The sequence below is a fragment of the Lepidochelys kempii genome, chromosome 1 (assembly GCF_965140265.1).
Source record: "Lepidochelys kempii isolate rLepKem1 chromosome 1, rLepKem1.hap2, whole genome shotgun sequence".
NCBI classification, from domain to species: Eukaryota; Metazoa; Chordata; order Testudines; family Cheloniidae; genus Lepidochelys; species Lepidochelys kempii.
This window is the reverse complement of record NC_133256.1, coordinates 167,848,328-167,869,210: the sequence shown is the minus strand read 5'-3', so window position 1 is coordinate 167,869,210 and position 20,883 is coordinate 167,848,328.

The window sequence follows — 20,883 nt, the reverse complement described above, 5'->3', positions numbered from 1 at the left end:
GACCATCCTTTCTCACAGCCTCTGACAAAACCCACAATCTGAATTTTATAATGATTCATTTCATTAGCAAAAATATCTGCTTGCACAGCTTTTATTCCTTGTATTAAGAAAACGGCAACATTTTCTCGAGTCTCTAGGTTAGAACTTAATTCTAAAAGACACCATTTCATTTTCTAAATAAGAGAAACCTAGTTAGAGTAGGAAACTAACCCTGGCCTACATTATGTGGCTAAATCGGCACTGCTGCGATTGATGCAGCGGTGTCAATTTAGCGGGTCTGGTGAAGACGCACTAAGTTGATGGGAGAGCGCTCTCCCATTGACATCTGTAATCCACCTCAACGAGAGGCAGAAGCTATGCTGAGGGGAGCGTGTCTCCCGTCGACATAACGTAGTGTGGACCCCGCTGTCTGTTGACTTAAGTTAAGTTACTTACTTACGTAACTTAACTAGTGTAACTGAGATCGACTTACAGCGTCAGTGTAGAACAGGCCTTTGTCTCTGATCCTGCCCTGAGAACTGTGTGGGCAGACTGCTGCACCCATGCTGAGCCCATTTGACTTCAAATGGGAACTGGGAGTGCTCAGAACAGCTGCTGTCCCTTGCTGCAACTACTCAGCCACTGCTTGATGGCCATCGGCTACATCATGTGAGAGCGAGGAGGGCAGTTCTGGCTACTCCATTGCCTGCTTCCCTTTCAAACTCTGGGAACCCCAAGGAGAGCAGGGTAGGAGCTTCATTAGTGCTGCTGAGTCTAGAAGAGCTCCTAATAAAGGATGGCTTCCTTCCTCTTCCTCACACAGTCATCCAGGATAGCTCGGGCAGGGGAGAAGAGAAGCTGAGAACTAACAACTAGTTACAGCTCCCTAATTCTCTAAGCTGGTGCAGGTCAGAGCAGCCCGGGGCCTCCCCTAAATTGTGCTACCTGGCAACATTCCCCTATAGACCATATGCCAGCTGGGGACAGTCTGAGTGTAGCATGCTCCAGCCATGCCCTCTCCCCTGACATGCACCTCTACCCAGAGGTGAAAGTGGGTCGGTACGGGCTGGCACGGCGTAACGGTAAGAAGTGGCCATGGGTACGGGCCCATACACAGCTGATGGTAAAGCGCTGCCATGGCAGCGCTTTAATGTTGCTGCCCCTTTTGCTCCACCAAGGGCTGCCAAGAGGGGGAGCAAAAGTGGCAGGTGCCCAGGGGCCCGGCAATTTAAAAGGGCCCAGGGCTCCCGGCCGCTGCCACCGCTACTGCAGCAGCAACGAGAGCCCCAGGCCCTTTAAATTGCTGCCAAAGCCCTGGGCGTTGCGGGCTGGGCAGCACTGAAGGGCTGGCTGGGGGAGGCTGACCCCAGCCCCGCTCCTTATGCCTGAGGCCCCATCCCTTACACCCGAGGCCCCACGCCTTCCACAGGCCCAGAGCCAGGCCCCCGAACTGGTAAGACTTTTAAGTGACTTTCACCCCTGCCTGTACCACCTGTATGTGTTGCCCGCGCTGGCTCTATACCAGTTAGGGAATTCAGATGCTGAAGAAATCCTGAGCAAGATGGTTTCTGCATCTGTTGAACTATGTCAGTGGTGCAAAAGGGGCAGGGCAGAGAATCTGCTCAAAGTATTGTTTTTGGCTTCTGGACCTTTTTGAAATACAATGTTCAGGATGAAAACCTAGGATAACCGCTGATCTAAATCCTAATATCCCTATGGAACAATGTATGACATTCAGACCTCTATGGAAAAGTGCTATTCACAATTGACCTTGCTGTATGGTACACTGTGTGCCCTTGATTCTAGCCTGTGATGCTTAAGTGCTCAGTGCAGTCAACTATATCACAATAATGGTGGTATCATCATGCGTTACTGTATGAATATCGTTGTCTGCCACTAAATGTCATGAAGACATTTAGCCTGCCACATGTGAGTAATCATAGGTTTGTTGGTGGCATGTAATTTCATCAATTTTGACAGTTTAAAGGATGGAACTGTTGTGCTAAATGTTAGCTGAGTCAGTGTTCGTGGTGACACGGGTAAACATAGGGCTGAATTTTTGTGAAATGTTTTGATTCTTTGATAAATAATATACTGGATCTATTTAGATTTTAAAAGAAAAACAGATATTGGAATCACTTATCGCAACCTCTGGTCATCCGTTACAAAACCCAGTAATCACAATAATTACAATGTCATATTAAAACAACTTAAATCCACTGCAAGTGCATACCCCCTGCAATCAAATTTGGAATCAGACAAGATCAGCTAACAAAATGCAGTTTCTTGTACATTCTGCACAACTTTTAAAAAAAAATTTATACACACACACACGGAATGCTGGAATCATCTGGCCTATGCCTGAGACAAGCTTTCTCTATAGCCATAATGAGATAAGATTGAATAACACTCAATAGAAAACACACACACACACATTACATTTATATTAAGTATTCTGGAGTTGGTTTCATTGTCTTTCTTTTGTAATGTCTAGTGTTTAGAGCATCAAAAGCAGATAAAGATCTAAAATAAGCTAAATAACCTTTTGACAAATAGGACATAAATTCACGGTGATAACATGCCAGTCTAATGTTCTTTAATTCTTCATCTTGGGATAGCAATGATGACAGGGTGCTCTGGAATCATACAGCAGGCATACCCTGTGCTTGTTGGTAGTCTTGTGCAAATGATAGTGAGTAAACTGTACCAATAGCACTAGCTAAGTCTGTGAAGAATCCATCTGCACTGGGTATTCTTAGTGTAGGTCTGCAGGGGCTGTGCAAGACTTTCCCTGCAATGGGTCTTCTCAGCAGCCAGGGACCCCTGTGACACTGGGCACAAGAACTGAGTACAGGGAGACTGTCTCTCCTGTGTTTTCAGTGCTTCTGCTGCTGGTGACCATGACCGGACAGGAAAGAGGAGAAGGAAGGTACCTGACAGTAATGCAGGGGGCACAGAGCCAAGCCTGAGGGGTGCTAGGTGGAGGAGACTGAGGCCAAGGGAAGAGGGAATACAAGCAGGGACTCAAACTTGGATAAGGGAAGGTTGGAAGGACCAGGGGGAGAAGGCTCCGTAACCACCAGCGAACACTCCTATAGAACAATAAGCATTCTACTATCCACTTGCAAGTCCACACAGGAACTAGGCAGAATCTGGCCTTTAGGAGATTTTTAACTATTACATTGTCTATAACGGAAACAGGAAATAACAAACAAACCAAACCACCACCAATCCTACATTTAAATTAAAAGGGCCATATCATACCATCAATGAAATCAGTGATGGTCTAATCCTGCAGTCTTTATTCATGTAGGCAGTGCCACTGAAGTCAAAACCAAGGGTCACACGCTAGGATTCAAAATTAAAGAGTTCTCAGTATTGCCAACCCTACATATTCAAAAATCATGTCTAAAGCTCCAATCATGTGGGTTTTTTTAAAAAATAGTAAGTTTAGGATTCTTTATATTTACCTGCTGGTTTTCAACTTTTAGGATTCATAATTTCAACTTTTCTCTGCAGCTATGAGGGCTAAAAACTTTTGTTTTCTACAAAATAAAAGATGAGAATCCTATGTAGTCACATGACTCCAGAAGCTGGGGCTTTAAAAAAAACACCAAATATCATGTAACTCACAATAAAATTGTGAGAGTTGGCAATACTAAATTCTTAAAAATTAGTAGCCCAAAATAGCCTACTTTGTGCTCTCTGCCCTCAATACCTCTCTTCTGCTATCTGGTTTAAGATCTATAAAATAAACATGTTACTAATCTTCTTTCACTGCCGTCTTCTATCTCCCTCATTCCTCTTTCTTGAATGAGAAAAGGAAAAAGCAGAAAGGTTAAGAAGTGAAATGGTGTAGAAATAAACTAATCCTCCCATCCCCTTCTGAGGGCTCCAACTGCTGAGTGATTCTTCTTTTTCAGATGCTATTTCAATAGAGGATTCTTTTGAAACAAATTGTTCCACTGTGGCACTTTCCAAAGACTCTTCTTGTTTAAAAAAAAAAAGCCTTTGATGTCCTCTGCTGGTTTTGAAACCAGCAATAAAAAGGTAGATAGTCATAAAAGGAACTGAAGTTAGGGTTACAAAACAAAAACAACCTAACTTATGCTAATTACCATGGCTACACTAAATTCCTTCTCTTCTCTTGCACTGATGACTGCAAACCCAAATGTGCTGAGCTGGATGATTTATATATTTTATTATCGAGAGAGCTAAATAAACAAATCATCTAACATAAAAAGCCACCCCCCCCGCGTTGAAATAATCAAAACACGGTTTGCGGTTCAAACATCAAGAATCGATACGTTACTTACAGTATCTGTGCTTAGAAAGGGAGAGAGAGACACAAATATGGGAGGTTTGGAATAAAAAAATGAAGCTTGGGTATATGTAACAAAATCTTGACATTTGCAGCACATCTGCATTATCCTTTAAAGGGTTTATTCCAGGTAAGGCATCTGTGAAATTCTGCTAAAAGTGAATGGCACAAGTCCATCAAAGTTAAAAAAGACCCCTAATATTACAAACCCATGCAAATGAGGCACACATAAAGTAGACTTTTATAATGTCATTTAAATAATGACGAAAAGAACATCTGCCCAATGCTTGATGAACGTTAAACTTAAGCAAGCATGTAAGGACCTGATCCTGTACCAACAGGACTACTCACATGAGTAGGGATTGCAGGAGGCCATTAGAGAGGGTCAATTTCTTCTTACCACAGTCGTGTTGATTTGCCTCCATCATATAATCACATCGGTGCTTGTAGCCAGACAGACAGCCCCCCCCCCTCAGACCAGCATTGCTGGGAACACAAGGGAGCCAAAACAACAGGGCACTTAACATAAATTCCAGCACAGCCTTTAAAGCTGTGAGAAGCACAGGTGTGCTGCTACAATGTGCCTCTGGGAACATATACAAGGATTAGGCTCACAGCAGACAGAGGTCCTGTGACAGACATGGCTCTTAGCCCCTACTAAATAGCGTGATGCACACACCCCAACATCCTAGGTGGGAAAATATTTACCCTAATAAAAGGAATGTCCAGTAGTCGAAACTTATTGTTTCTCTCCCTTGCAAGTGTAAACTACTCTTGCGAGAGCTGACATCGCCCAGACAGACCAGCCCCAATTTGGCATAAGAAAGGAGAAAGAGAATAAAGGAGTACAGAGGTATAAGTGTGGGACCTACAGCACCATGATTTTTGAGTGCTTTTCACTATCTATCTGCTGGTCAGATAAGTGACAGCCTCCCAAGGCTTCTGCAGCTAAGAGGGTCCCTAAGCCTTGTCTCTTATTCGTCTTTCCGCGGAATTGAGTGACCGATCCTGGCTTGGCACCACTGGAATCGAGAGATGCAAGGAGGGTAAGAAGCACCCACACCTGATCTCCTATCTTTAGTGTACACATATTTTGAAATAGAGCTCTATACTTTGTTTTCTTTCTTTGGGATTGTGGCTTCAGATTTGTAACTTGTTTGTGTGTGTAACATCTCTACATTTAAATAAGTAGGCACTAGCAATTTTGTAACCACATGATTAGAATCTAGTTTAATAAATTTTGGTAACCATTTGTGCATAAGCCTGACTTGTTTCTCTGGTTTACTGTAAAAGCAGCCAACACAATTAAAGAACCTCAGCCGTTTTGGCTATAAAGCCTGGCAATTAGGTGAGAGTACTAAGAGCCTAGCGTTGAGTTGTGCCGCCTCCACGGGGCAAACTCTTGGGGCGCCTGTCAGTCAATCCTGACTGTCCACTGCAAAGGAGCTCTGAGCTCTAGCAGTTAAAGTCACGGGTGTGGAGAGTCTCTTAGTGCTGCCATTGGGGCACCTGTCAGTCAGTGTTGACTGCCCACTGCGAAGGAGCTCTGAGCTCTAGCAGTTAAAGTCACGGGTGTTTAGGACCTTGGGGCATCCGTCAGCCCGCGAAGGCACAGTGCGTCCTAGCGGTTAAAGTCACGGATGGTATAAAATGGGCATAGCTGGCACCTCACCAAACATCCTTGGCCATCAGCTAACAGTGCTTTAAAATCCAAGTGATCCGTCAAGATTTGCTTTAGTTTCTAATGATCTCTTCCTAGCCAAATCTCAGAACCAGTACTCTATTCTCATCCTCCTTGACCTGCCAGTCTCTTTCAACACCATTGACCATTTCCTTCTTCTCATCCTCCCTTGGCTTCTGTGACTGTCCTCTCCTGGTTCTCCTCTACCTCTCTAATTGCCCCTTCAGTGTGTCCTTTAGAGGATCCTCCTCTCACCAGCTCCAATTTTCAGGGGAGTTCCACAGGGCTCTGTCCTTGCTCCCAACTTCTCCCTCTACATCTTTATTTCTGCACAATCTCATCAGCAAACACAAATTCAACTACCATCTCTATTCTGAAGACACACAGATCTACTTGTTTACTCCAGGATGATCTCCTTTTTGTCCAAACTAAAATCTCAGCCTGTCTCTCTGACATCTCCTCCTGGATGTCTAGTTGTCAGCTCAAGCTCAACATGACTAAAACAGAGCTTTTAATCTTTCCCCCACCTCCTTTCTCGATCAATGTGCACAGTACCACCATCCTGCTTATCTCTCAGGCCCTGGGCATCATCTTTGACTAGATATCTCTCTAGGCCCTCACATCCAGGCTATGTTTAAGTCTTTTAGATTCTTTCTGCATAGCATCTCTAAGATACGGACTTTCCAATCCAGCCATACAGCTAAACTCTTTTCCATGTTCTCATGTCATCTCATGTCTTGATTACTGCAACATCCATTTCTCTAGCCTTGACAAATGCAGTCTTGCCCTGCTCATATCTATTGAGAATGCTGCTGCAAATATAATTTTCCTAGCCCATTGCTTTGACCACATCACTCCTCTCTGTCCATCCCTCCACTGGCTCCCCCTTCTCTATCACATCAAGCAAAATCTACTGGCCTTCATTTTCAAGGCCCTTCCCTGCCAACTCCCACAATACTTATAATCTCTCATTCACCATAAGAAATCAACTCCTGCATCCAATTGGTGCAGGACATCGGTGCAGTATGCCAGCCTCCGTTGCCCCCCGGTTAAATTTTCAAAATGTGTGTTCTCTCTCCCACGCTGCCACCAGCTTCCCATAGAAATCAGCAAAGACACGTCATTATCCTTCAGATCTCTCCTCAACCCTCTCCTTTGCCTACAGAAAAACCCTTGACAATGGTTAGGCTACTAATGTGCTGAGAGCACTGCTGATCAGTATTGTTTCATTATTTCCCCCCCATATTCCCTTGTTAGCCTGTCTGTTGTCTCTCGTCTTATACTTGGATAGTAAGCCCTCTGGGGCAGGGACCATCTTTTATTCTGTTTGTACAGCACCTAGCACAATGTGGCCCTGGTCCATGAATGGGGCTATGATACATATTACAGATAATAATCACCATTAGCATAATATTTAAAGATGAGTACAATGTTGGCCACTGTCCAATACAATACCTCTTGTAAGTTTAAAAAAACAACATAAAGTATCCATCTCACTCATTCTACTTCTCTGGCTTTTGGTAATCAAGTTTATAATGTGCTGGCCACCCACACCAATACCAATTTTGGGGCTGATGGTTTTCAATGAACTTGCACTCTATTTATTCTCAAACATTTTCAGGTAAGTTGAGGAGTCTCTGGTGTCAAAGGGAGGATTACGGCAAGTAGAAGTTATTAAAAGTGTACCTGTATGGCAAACAAGAGAAAATAAAAGTTTCCTATAGCCTGAACCTGTTTCAGCTCGTTATACATGACTATGCTATCCCAGCATCCCCCCGCTGTCGCAGAGTCCCCACAGATGAGGGAAAGAGGTTCAGGAACAAGGGCTGATGCTGAAGGAGTAGCTTGTGCAGAGGGTACCTTGACAGTAGCAGTGAAAATAGTTATTTCCATTCCCTATCACTTCAGTTCAAATTGGCCTTTTCCTTTGCTTTGTGATAGCTGTAGCAGAAAGGATGCTGTAATTTTATTTTCTGCATTATGACAGTGCTCGGGATACTCAGTCTTCTAGCTTTACCTATAAGGTGTTCAGTCAACTAGATTAGCAAAATAAAAACAGATGGGAATGAAGTATTTGAACTTTTCTGCTTTATTGCAATGCAGCCATTATGGATTGTTCTACTGCTCTCACTGCAGACACTTCCCCAGATTAAATTCTTCCCACACCTCACAGTCACATGCCACCTAATGAACTAGAAAGTAATCATAATTTCTCTTTTATTAACAATTGCTGCATTACATGCAGCAGACTTCTTACTGGCTGGCTGCAGCATTCAGGCAAGCAGCAGGACTCAAGGGCAGAACAACGATGCTGTTTTGTTTATGCTGCTTGATTAAAAGAAAAGATAAAAGGCGACATGGACGGTATAAACTTATTTGTTTCACTTACGTTAAAATGCTAGAATGGCCTCAGTTTTCAGATGTCACAGTTTCCTTATCTCTATTACGGAGGATGCTAGTCTTTAGGGAAAGACTTACATTATTTGTTAAAACCATTAGTTCCAGGGTATTTAATAATAACACATAGGTCTTATATGGCGCTTTTCCTCCATTTGATGTCAGTGTGCTTTAGAAAGGAGGTCAGTATCATCATTTTGTCTCTGTTGCTTAAACTAAAAAGGTCTGGATTCTGGGTTCAGTTAGCAGTGTTCAGTGGACTCGCAATGTGACGTGAGGATATTTCCTTCGCAATGTCAATCATGCCAGTCCAGTACATGCTCTGGGAACAGAACTCAGGTGGCAGAAGGGAGAGGGCCAGCTACATATATAGCTGGCCTTCTTCCCTCTCTTTTTCCTCCTCTCTGGGTCCCCAGAGCACAGGACTTTCCTAGAGTAGCACTGAAACACAGTGATGCCGTGACTCAAATGTCATCACATCAGGCTGCAGTACTGAACCAACAACATTTGGAATTTGGCAGATTTGAGTGGGGCTAGATTGGACTGGTTTGGGTTTTTCCATACTGTTGGTCTAAACTAATTAGTATCTATGGATGTGTCTACCTGATGCAATATTAGATCCATAATTCTTCACTAGTGTAGCAAAGGAAGAAGCTCTAATGGAGGCAGAATTTAGGTGCATTTTACACCCTGTTGTCTAAACCGACTCAGAGCCGAGTTAGACAACACAGACACTGGTTTAATACTGTTTATTTCACACAAACTCCTCTGCTTGATGACATATTTATTTCTAAATATACACATTGCTTCCAGACATCATTTAATTAACTAATTGAGTATCTTTGGCCCCAACCCCGCAATTTGTTCCACACCGAGTCAGTGGGGCTTGACATAAGCACAGGGGGTCCATCCGCAAGGAAGTGGTTGTAGGGCTGAGGCCTTTTTCTGCAAGTTGTCTTTCAGTAACGTGCTGTTTTCTTGGACTTGTTCATTTGCCTCTTAGTTTGTATGTGAAGTTTACAGTGAGTGTTTGTCATTCAAACTTCAAGCAATGGCCCTAATACTGCTCATGGAGCCATCTGAGAGTATGTTTATGCACATATAGTTTCCAATGCAGGATCAAGGCCTAGGTTGATTAGTTTAGATCAGACACACATGACATGGTAGAGTTTCTGTCTTCTAATTGGATGATTATAAGTCCTGGAACCACAGGTGAATAATCCTATTTACAAGTTCAAAAAACACTTTCCAAGAATATTCTCTATGTAAACAGAGTCTGGATGAACTCTCCCCTGACATCTAGTGGTGAGCTGTGGAAAAAGACTTCAGAAGCTGATCTTGTTTGCATGGACACACCTACCCTGCCTAGGTGCTCAGCATGATGGGATTGCTTGCCCAAATGATCACTTGTGGCTGGTGTTGGATCCCTTGTCTCCTTGTTATTGGGGAAGGGGTAATAAAGAGTTGCTATCCTTGTTGTGTGAACCGAGAGCAGCAGAACTGTACCTGGCATACCCCAACGGAGGGATTCACCCTCAACTAATAGCACTCACTAGGCAGGGGACCTAGGTTCCAAAGCCCAATGAGCTGAGAGAGGGTGGGTTTTGTTTAAGGGTTCTAGATACTATTTGACCATTTCTCTCTCCATAGTATAATAAAAGAGCTAATTTACACTCAATTGATAAGTATTAGACTTACTTTGGGAAAGTGTCTCTATTGCAAGAGACTGTGCAGTGTGCACCAGCAGTGAGGCTCCCCTGCTAACAGCTGAAATCGCTGAGAGCTGTGTTAAGTGTGTGTGGGGGGGGGGTCCTGAAAACATCTTGGTAAGTGGGCAGTTGGTGGAGAGGCCTGACCAGCAGGGTGGTGGGTGGAGATGCATGGCAAGCAGCTAGCAGGGTGGCTGGTGGAGTGTTGTGGCAAGTGGCCAGCAGAGAAGCTGGTGAAGAGGACCAGAGCAGAGCCCTGCAGAGGCGTGGCAAGTGGCTGTTGGGGCAACGAGTGAGTGCCCGAGCAGGGCAGCATGTAAGGTGCCTCTTTACTGCCCCCCCGCCTTCCACAAAGGGTGGAAGGTGAACTCTGGGGCTGCACTGGCCAAGGACAGCAACTGTGAGTGGGGTACAGAGAAGGGAAGGGCACATTAAAGAGACTTTTGGGTTTCTGGATTAAAGATACCCTGAGTGGGAAAGGACACTGCCCAATTTACTTGGGGGTGGGTCCTTTGCTCATGGTTTGTGTTTATGCACCCTAGTTGTGGAGTTTTCCCAAATTAATGCTGAGTTAATTCTCTCCTTTTATTAAAAGATTTTGCTACACTCAGACTGTGTGTTTGCGAGAGGGGAAGTATTGCCTCTTAGTCGTGCCCAGTGGGTGGTGTGTAATTGTCCCAGGTAACTGGGTGGGGGCTCTAGCCAGTTTTGTGTTGTATTGTTGAAAAGGAACCCCTAGATACTCAACCCAACCCTTGTTGCTGCTGGCTCCACCTGGCAGAAGAGTTACATCTATAATCACATACATTTTTTTCTTTCTTTCAACAAATATTCCTGCTAGAATATTCATGAATAGAATAGAATTATTCATTTGCTAGAATATTCATGGCACGCAAACACAAACTGGGTATGAATGCAAGTAAAGCAAAATAATTTTTCAAGGTACTTTCCCAGCTCTGCTGTACAGTAATTTGATTAGGATCACTGCTAAAACACTTGGCATCTTGTATTTAGATAGCTTGAAGTAATAATTTAAGCTGTCACAGTGGCATTTTCCATCTGGCTTGCTTCGTGTGGTCATGCCAGAGAACAATGTTTTGTGGTCTGTTTTGTTCTCACCTTCCTGACATGTTTGTCTGCAAGGTCAGAAAATGCATCATATAAATTGCTTTTCTCACACAGCATTCCTCTATTGTGTAAAGACCCAGTCCTGCATCAGGCTCCAGACAATCTCAGAGCCTGTATGCCGGGAGCAGTTTGCAGAATCTGGGCCTAAGGGATTCACTATTATGGAAACAATTATACGAGTAGATCTGAGAGCTGCCTGGATGGGAAGGACCAAAGATGGGCAGAAAGCACAGAATATAAGAATATTGTAAAAAGAAGCACATCCTGCCTATCCCCCTTTCAGTCATCTGAAAGGTGCAGTGTCATTTAATCCTTCCAAAGACAGCGTTAACTGAATCATAAGCTAGTACCTCCCTGTAAGTTGGCTTCCTTCCTGGTTTCATTGTCTTTTGTCCCTCCTCCAGTCCTCACCTTAAAAGTTAACCAGGTTAGAACATAAAAATAATAAGACTTCAAGATGACCTCTATGCCCATTTTCACAAGTTCAGTCCTGCCCTCTTCATAGGGATCTCCGCTGTCTTTTATAGGGACCTTGCTGTACAGTTTATGATGAAGCTTTTTATGCTTCATTATAAATTGATTACAGAAAACATCATAATTATTATAAAGCTGAGATATTATTACTGTTTCATGGCTCAGTTGGCAAGAAACTGTGACACACAGGCTTAGAACTGTAAGACGCCTAGCACACTTTTGGGCACAGTAAAAGAAAAAAATAATAATTTGTAATGGTGGATGTAAAAAACACACAGGCAGCAGCAGTTATAGCATTCCCCTCTAACTAGGGACAAGATATTATAGACAGACATTCAGTTTAGTCATCCCCCACAGGCCTTCTACCTTGGCTGAATTAATCTGAGGGAGTCACTGCTAGGCTGTTCATTTCAAACCTGGTTTCTCCAGAAGTAGAAGTGAATGTACTCTAGGGCAGTGGCTCTCAACATTTCCAGACTACTGTACCCCTTTCATAAAATCACAGAACCATAGAATATCAGGGTTGGAAGGGACCTCAGGAGGTCATCTAGTGCAACCCCCTGCTCAAAGCAGGACCAATCCCCAACTAAATCATCCCAGCTAGGGCTTTGCCAAGCCTGACCTTAAAAACCTCTAAGGAAGTAGATTCAACCACCTCCCTAGGTAACTCATTCCAGGGCTTCACCACCCTCCTAGTGAAAAAGTTTTTGCTAATATCCAACCTAAACCTCCCCCACTGCAACTTGAGACCATTACTCCTTGTTCTGTCATCTGGTACCACTGAGAATAGTCTAGAACCATCCTCTTTGGAACCCCCTTTCAGGTAGTTGAAAGCAGCTATTAAATCCCCCCTCATTCTTCTCTTCTGCCGACTAAATAATCCCAGTTCCCTCAGCCTCTCCTCATAAATAATGTGCTCCAACCCCCTAATCATTTTTGTTGCCCTCCGCTGGACTCTTTCCAATTTTTCCACATCCTTCTTGTAGTGTGGGGCCCAAAACTAGATACAGTACTCCAGCTGGGGCCTCACCAATGCCAAAGAGAGGGGAACGATCACGTCCACGATCTGCTGGCAATGCTCCTACTTATACAGCTCCAAATGCCATTAGCCTTCTTGGCAACAAGGGCACACTGTTGACTCATATCCAGCTTCTCATCCACCGTAACCCCTAGGTCCTTTTCTGCAGAACTGCTGCCTAGCCACTCGGCTGTCTGTAGCGGTGATGGGATTCTTCCGTCCTAAGTGCAGGACTCTGCACTTGTCCTTGTTGAACCTCATCCGATTTCTTTTGGCCCAATACTCTAATTTGTCTAGGTCCCTCTGTATCCTATCCCTACCCTCCAGTGTATCTACCACTCCTCCCAGTTTAGTGTCATCTGCAAACTTGCTGAGGGTGCAATCCTAGCCATCTTCCAGATCATTAATGAAGATATTGAACAAAACCAGCCCCAGGACCGACCCTTGGGGCACTCCACTTGGTACCGGCTGCCAGCTAGACATGGAGTCTGATTTGTCTTGTGTACCCCAAAGTTACACTTCACTTACAATCTACATGTTTACAAAACTAGACATAAAAATACAAAAGTGTCACAGCTCACTGTTACTGAAAAGTTGCTGAATTTCTCATTTTTACCATATAATTATAAAATAAATCAACTGGAATATAAACATTGTACTTACATTTCAGTGTATAGTATATAGAACAGTATAAACAAGTCATTGTCTGTATGAAATTTTACTTTGTACTGGCTTCACTAGTGCTTTTTATGCAGCCTGTTGTAAAACTAGGCAAATATCTAGATGAGTTGATGTACCCCTGAAGACCTCCGTGTACTCCCAGGGATACATGTACCCCTGGTTGAGAACCACTGCTCTAGGGCATCTCTGACCCACGGAAATCCTAAACAGAAAGACATTTGAAGAGTTTTCCTCTTCTCTTAATCTGCCTCTCTCAATTTTGTGCCTTGCCATGTTTTATTACTTATCCTATATTATGAGAGGTATGTTTCTTCCTGTGGCCAGTTTATGCCCTGAAGCTTGAGCACTGCTATCCTTTGTAAAATGTATCTACTTTGGGACAGAGTCTATGGGCACAATTTTTTTTCCTGTTACCACAGTTTTACTCCACTGACCTTTATGGATTTACTGATGATTCATATCTGTGCAAGAGAACAATCAAGCCCTAAGTCTATTTTTTAAAAATTTATGTAATGCACCATGTAACTCTAGATGTTATTCTTATTGATATATACTTAATTATTACCTAGTACCTTTCATCATAGAAAATCCCAGAACACTAACTGCTCTACATTTACAGCACTACTGTAGTGAAATGCCTCTGAAATGTAAGCAAGGTGGTCAGCCAGCATGTTGCACAACTGTAGAATTGAAGGAGAAATTTTGCATCAAAACATTGGGACAAACCCTTACTCTTATTAAACCTGTCCTGGCATCTTTAATGTCTGTGCAGAGAACTGAGGAGCTCTGATTTTAAGGTCACATACGAAAGACTGTACATATTAAAGTGCTTGGAATTCAAGGTATCTAACCTTAGAACGATGAAGGCAAGAACAGACCCTACGAGGATTTGAAAGTGTAGTGGCAGGGAGTCCATCTTGTCATTTCAAACATTTAAGCCATCACCTAAGCAAGGCAGATGCCGAGCTACTTTGTGCTCACCGCTAGTGTGCACAATAACATGCTCATATTATTGCTCTCTCATCTTCCTTCACCCCTCAACAGCCAACAGCCTCTTACTTGTTTGTTTGTTTTTTCATTCACTTGTGGAGCCTTGTCATTAATCTGAACATGGCTGCTAAGGTTGCTCTGCTCCATATATGATGTTTTATGCAAATTATTTCAGGAACTTTTTTGCATATTTGCAAATAGCTTGCATGTTACTTACATTTATGGTCAACCATGCCCTGCCCCAAGCTAGTGGAGTGGATAGGACAAGGGACAGCACAAAACTTGACAACTCTGTCTGGGGTTGGTATTAGGGCAGATTGGTGGGAGGTTGCTTGACTGTGTCTGGGGAGCAGCTGGATAGGTGGCTGATGGAGGTCAGCGGTTGCTGGGTTCCTGTGCAGGACAGGACTATTCAGGTCACTCAGGGATGCCTGAGAGTTTATGCTGGGGGAAAATGGTGTAGTTGGCTGTAAGCTGCAGCCCACTAGCTGTTCCTTTCTGACTATGAACCAGCAAGGAAGCAGAAGGATGTCTGCAGCTTTCCCACATCTCAATGAGATGCATGACAATCCAGCTGACACGCAGGAATAGGTGAAGAAGCCACAAATGAGAGGCTGCCACATGAGATACATGACACTTGGTAAACCTTCATAGATTGTAAACTCTCCAGGGTAGGCACTGTGAGCCACTGAAGTCCATGGAGTTACAACACCAGAGAGCTGGGTTCTGTCTCTTAACTACATATTTGTATAGCACCTATCACAGCGGGGCCCTGATCCCTGATTTGGGTTTTAGATGATACTAGAATATAAATAATAATGAACTATGGGTTTTTGTTTGTTTGTTTAAAGTATTTGCCTCACTGATACCCATATGTTGCTGTATATGATTCAGACACTACAGGCTGAGCTCCCAGAGATGCAGACAAGAAAGTTTCCCACACAGTTAAATTGAGATGACAATAACACTGTCGATATGTATTCTGTCCCTCTGCCTACCTCTTAGACTGTAAAACTGGAGCCTGGAGAAATAATTTTAAGTCACACCTGGCTCCCACACAAGCCCTGCAAACTCCTTTAATAATATTTTAATGTTACAAAAACAAACAACCCTGCCCTCAAACCTCACAGTTTAGCAAAAGTAGTATTTAACAACAAAAAGAAAAGGAGTACTTGTGGCACCTTAGAGACTAACAGTTGTTTGTTTTTGTAACATTAAAATATTATTAAGGGAGTTTGCAGGGCTTTTGTGGGAGTCAGGTGTGAATTAAAATTATTTCTTCAGGCTCCAAATTTGTTAGTCTCTAAGGTGCCACAAGTCCTCCTTTTCTTTTTGCGGATACAGACTAACACGGCTGCTACTCTGAAACCTATTTAACAACAATTATTCTTTATTTAATTGTAAATTCAGGTTTCTTTCCCCCTGATGACACCATGAACATTAGTATTACTAAATATTTGTCTAACACCCTAACTTTGCATGGAGTTTTACAAATGTAAACAAGTTAGATTTCCTGCCTTGAAAAGCTTACAAGCTACCTCAGAAATGAAAAAAAACAGACTAAGGAAGGGAGGAAGAAAAAGTGGGATGATGATTAAAACAAATAAAGTATTGTGCATATCTCTTATAAAACTCAGGCTGCTCAACACATTGCCTATGTTATATTACCTTGGTCCTGCCCCGGGCACTGTAAGGGAGATTTCAGTTACTTCTGCCCCAACAAACACAGGGTTGCAACTCATATACACATCCTTTTTAGTAAAGCACTGATACTTTTAAAAATAAGAATGAGGTAGGGCAGGAGAAGAGACGCACAAGATTTTAGAGTGTAAGGGCTTATGTATGTATGCAGACTTTCACTGATTTAACTAAAGGTGTGATTTACACCTACTGAATTGAACTAGTGCAAAAGGCCTATTTTGATTTAGATTATGTAGGCTAGGAACTATGTTAAGCTAAATGAAAGCAAGTCACTCTGAAATTTAAATAAAAGCTTTCACTCAGGAATTTGCACTGGTTTAACTCAACTGGTGCAAATCTATGTGTAGGCATCTACACAGATCTGAATGTATTCAGTCACTCTCTATTTTAGAATCTTAAAGCCTAATTTCTGTCTAGTATTGTTTGGCTTTGCAGAAGTTTAATAGAGGTGGTAATAACTAGTGTTATTATAACTTGTTTCATTGCTGTCTTACATGATCTTTAATCTAATTCTGAAAAATGGCATCTAATGTTACAACTGCAGATCCACTGACTTTTGCTGTGCACTAGTTATAAAAAATTCATCCAGATGGATATATTCACTGTGCAGTATTTGATACCTGCTTATGACATTGATTATGCAGTAGATGAGTGTTTCTTATAATAGTAATTTGTTCAGCATTGTGTGAACCCACAAATGATAATAATAATTTTAAAAAGATTAGACAGCAAATACTAACATATAGTAGTGAATCATTTAATTTCCTAACATCTATTTAGTGACAAGCCATAGCATAAATTAAAGGCTTTAGATGAAAAGGATTGGTAAACTTAGATAAAACAGAACATATAAACTCCATGTACTTTTCAGCTATTTAGATGCTGAAAACCACAATCAAATGGTACCACGTTGTAACTGTGTGAAACTAGGCTGTTTTAGTTCAAACAGAGCTGAAACTTTTTGTCTATTTGATTTGGTTTTGAAAACTGTCTGAGTTTCACATCAAACCATCATTCTCTCCTCATAAATTCTTCCCTGCTATGAGGGTTAATGCTGTTATTCTGACTGGACTTTGTTTTTTGGGAGGGCCCAAACTCCTAGTAATACAGTGATGAGACGTCATCACTAATGAACAGATAGCAAATAAAAATCCCTGTGGCCACTGTGTGGAAAATACGTAGAAGGGAAAAAAACAGAAAATAAAGCCCTTGTATTTTAAAAAAAAATCTCCTGGATTTTATCCTCAAATTCCACCCTCCATTCCCTTCTCCTTCCAGCCTAATTGATTCTTTCAAAGTTTTTCTGCCTACTTAAGAAACTGATTGGGAACCCCAAATCAGCTTTCAGTTCAGCTTTTTAATACCAGCTACTTGTAAATTAAAATTCAGTTCATCCATTTCCCAGGTACTGATGAGTCCCAAAGCTGAGCTGCAGGGGAAAACATGGCTGTTTTTCTTTAAAACTCTGCCAAGTGAGACATGCTAATGGCAGCACTGAAAAATAAAGATTATGCTTTCCAACAGCCCTGTCTTCAGTACAGAGCAGCTCCTAAGAATTGGGCCGATTTCAACTGAATTCTTGTTAGAAATGTATGAAAATGTTATACTTGAATGGCAGAAATGCTTGACATCAAACCTGGTTTGAGATCTAGATGTTTCTATGAACTTGTAACAGTTTGTTAGACACTTTGAAATCTTATTAGGTTGTTCTTGCTGTATCTGGTGTTAGCTAGTATAATTATATTTCTAAAAGTCTTTGTACTTTTGCTACATTGTATAAGAATGAACCATACTCCCAGCATGCTTTGTACTTAAGCTAAGCTTTAGAATGGATATTCATTAGCAATTAATTTGTGTATGACCCTTCTTTCTTATACACACAGACTGACAGAGACAAGAGGAATGTTCTGTTAAGGCTTGCCAAATGTGAGCTGTGCACTTGTTACAATGATTGGTGCAGGTGTCTTAATTGGTACAGATGTCTTTGTACTAGATGAGATGCTAGGAATAAAAGGTGCAGATGTCTCGATATCCTAAAAAACTAGGTACAAAACTAGGTAAGAAAAGGAAGATAAGGTCTGTAATTATACAGTGGAATCGGGATGGGGGGGAGGGTTTGGTCTGTTGTAAACAAGTGGGGTATAAATAGAACTCAGATTAGGCTCAGACTTTTTAACTCCTAGAGGCATTCTGCACCACAAAATTAAAAATTCTGCACACAATATTTTAAAATTCTGCAAAATTTGTCAAAATAACATTACATAATCATGCCAGTTTCAATTATTTTAGTAATTTATTTCAAAATACCTGTCAACAAGTATGTATGTAACCATACGGACACACATGAAAATTCTCCCAGGAGTACAGAGTTAAGGAACACCTATGACAACCCAGTTCCTGTTTCTCTGCCCCCTTCGCCTCCCCAGAGCTCATCTGGGGGGCCAGAAACTCACAACCCCTCCCCCCAAACCCACTGCGCCACCCCCCAGCCAATACACCCGCACCCCCTTCCCCGCAAAGCCCAGCTGCAGGGGCAACCCCAAGTCTGGCATCCCCTCTGATGATACACTCTTGCAACTAACAGTTACAGAAAGCTTCCAAAGGAGTCTAAATTAAATGTGGAGAGGAAGTTTCTGCAAAGTACGGAGACAATAAAGTGTTCAGATTTCTCAAACCTCAATCCTGCAAGAAGCTCCATGGGCACTCCGGCAGAGCTTTATTGACTTCAAGAAAGCTGCATATGGGTGCAGGGTAGGGTAACCAGACAGCAAATGTGAAAAATCAGGACACTTTCTTGGGAGGCCCAAAGGCACTACGCCAATACGATAACAAATATAGGCTGTTCTCCATATTTAGGCACCTATATACGTGACCAAACTTTCAATGGGACTGACAGTTCCCATTAACTTCAGTGGAGGTGCTGGGTGTCCAGCAACCTTGAAAATCAGGCCACTTATTTAGGTTCCTAGTTATGTGCTGCAGAGTCTAATGTTAGGCACCAGTCTTTGAAAATCCTGGCCCCAGTCTTTATAACCATGGTGTGCATTATTAGCCTAATAATGCACTCTCTTGTAGTTTAGTGCTAGAACAACAGATAGTGGCAGATGCCTATAGCTTTTCAGTACGCATACTTACAACCAGATGGACCAGACTTCAAATTAATTACAAAACTTAACCTTCCTCTTCACTTTCGATTTGCAATGTTTTAAAACAACTCTTGTTTCACTCATCTTTATAGAGGTTGCCCCAAGCCACATTATAGAATATAGGAATTTAAAACCTGCTCTAAGCCCATTGAAGATAATGAGAATCTTTCCATTAACTTGATCCCTAGAGCTGATACACACTGTATCTAGGTTACATCCACCCACACTGTTTTGTTTCTTTTTCTTCTTTCTTCGTTTTTCCTCCTTATTTCAAAAATGAAATTCTCTTAACCAAAAAAGGGGTGAAAGATATTGTATCTTCCCATTATTTGAGTCACTTACAGGAACACCTCAAAAGATATTAATTTCTGAGACAATGATCCACTGCATCTTTCACTAAATCATTTTATAGAAAAAAACATGACATGATGGATGTCTATATTAGGTTTAGACAGTAAGGAATGATAGGCATGTCTAGGCAAGTATAGAATACCTCAGATGCTGTCCCAGTACAAGGCCAAGTGACTTTAGCCACCTATGACATGCAATAAGATACTAGAAATGGACTGCCTGGATTTTCTTATTCTCTATTAAAGTGCATATTATTGACATAGTTACACCACTGACTCTCTCTCAGAAAGTTCACCAGCATTATAGGAGCCTATAATAATCCACACATTTCTGCACTTGATTACATGCCACATGCCTGTGTGTGAATATTTTTGATGAATTTTGTACATAATTATGAATAAAACTTCCATGTCACACTGCTTGTAAAAAAAAAAGAAAAAAAAGCAAGGACTGAATATGATTTGATAGAACAGTTATTACAGAGAAATTTTGACTGCTAACTTATCAGATCAAAACTTCTCTCTCTTCCCAATCAACTGTTTAGATTTAATTTTGTATTCTGGTGAGATAGTCACGTGTATTTCTTTTACATACATTTTTTCCTAATGACCCCTAAGAAAGTCACATAAAAAGCCTTTCCTTTAATTTTTCCTTTAAAAAATTTTTCCTTTAAAAAAACCCCAGTAATCGCTTGCACAGTTTAAACAAGATCTTCAATTTAATCTGGGCTAGCAACAGGAAAGACTTTCACATAAAATACTGCAGAGGTCTGGGACTTTTTTCCTTTAAAAAAGTCTTTTTCTGGGCTAGCAACAGGAAAGACTTTCACATAAAATACTGCAGAGGTCTGGGACTTTTTTCCTTTAAAAAAACCCCAGTAATCGCTTGCACAGTTTAAACAAGATCTTCAATTTAATCTGGGCTAGCAACAGGAAAGATTTTCACATAAAATACTGCAGAGGTTTGGGACTACCAGGTATTAAGCATCATTGTCTCTTCTCCCACCTGAGTAAGGTTTTGAATGATTTGAGTGTTCAGTGCAATTATTTCCTAGGCTGGCTATTGATTGAAAAAAGACCTCATTGCTCCCTGTCTATAATCTTTTAGTCTAAGGTACCTGTCTTACTAAATAAAAAATCCTATCTTTGATTTTTCTTGGGCTACCTTCACAAGAATATGTTACATATCATAGCAAAAACCTCACATTGCCTAATATCACATATTTGTCTTCCAAAATGGCAAATAAAACCTAAGTAACAAACCTTGGGAAACTCATAATACAAGTATTGCCAACCTCAAGTATTCAA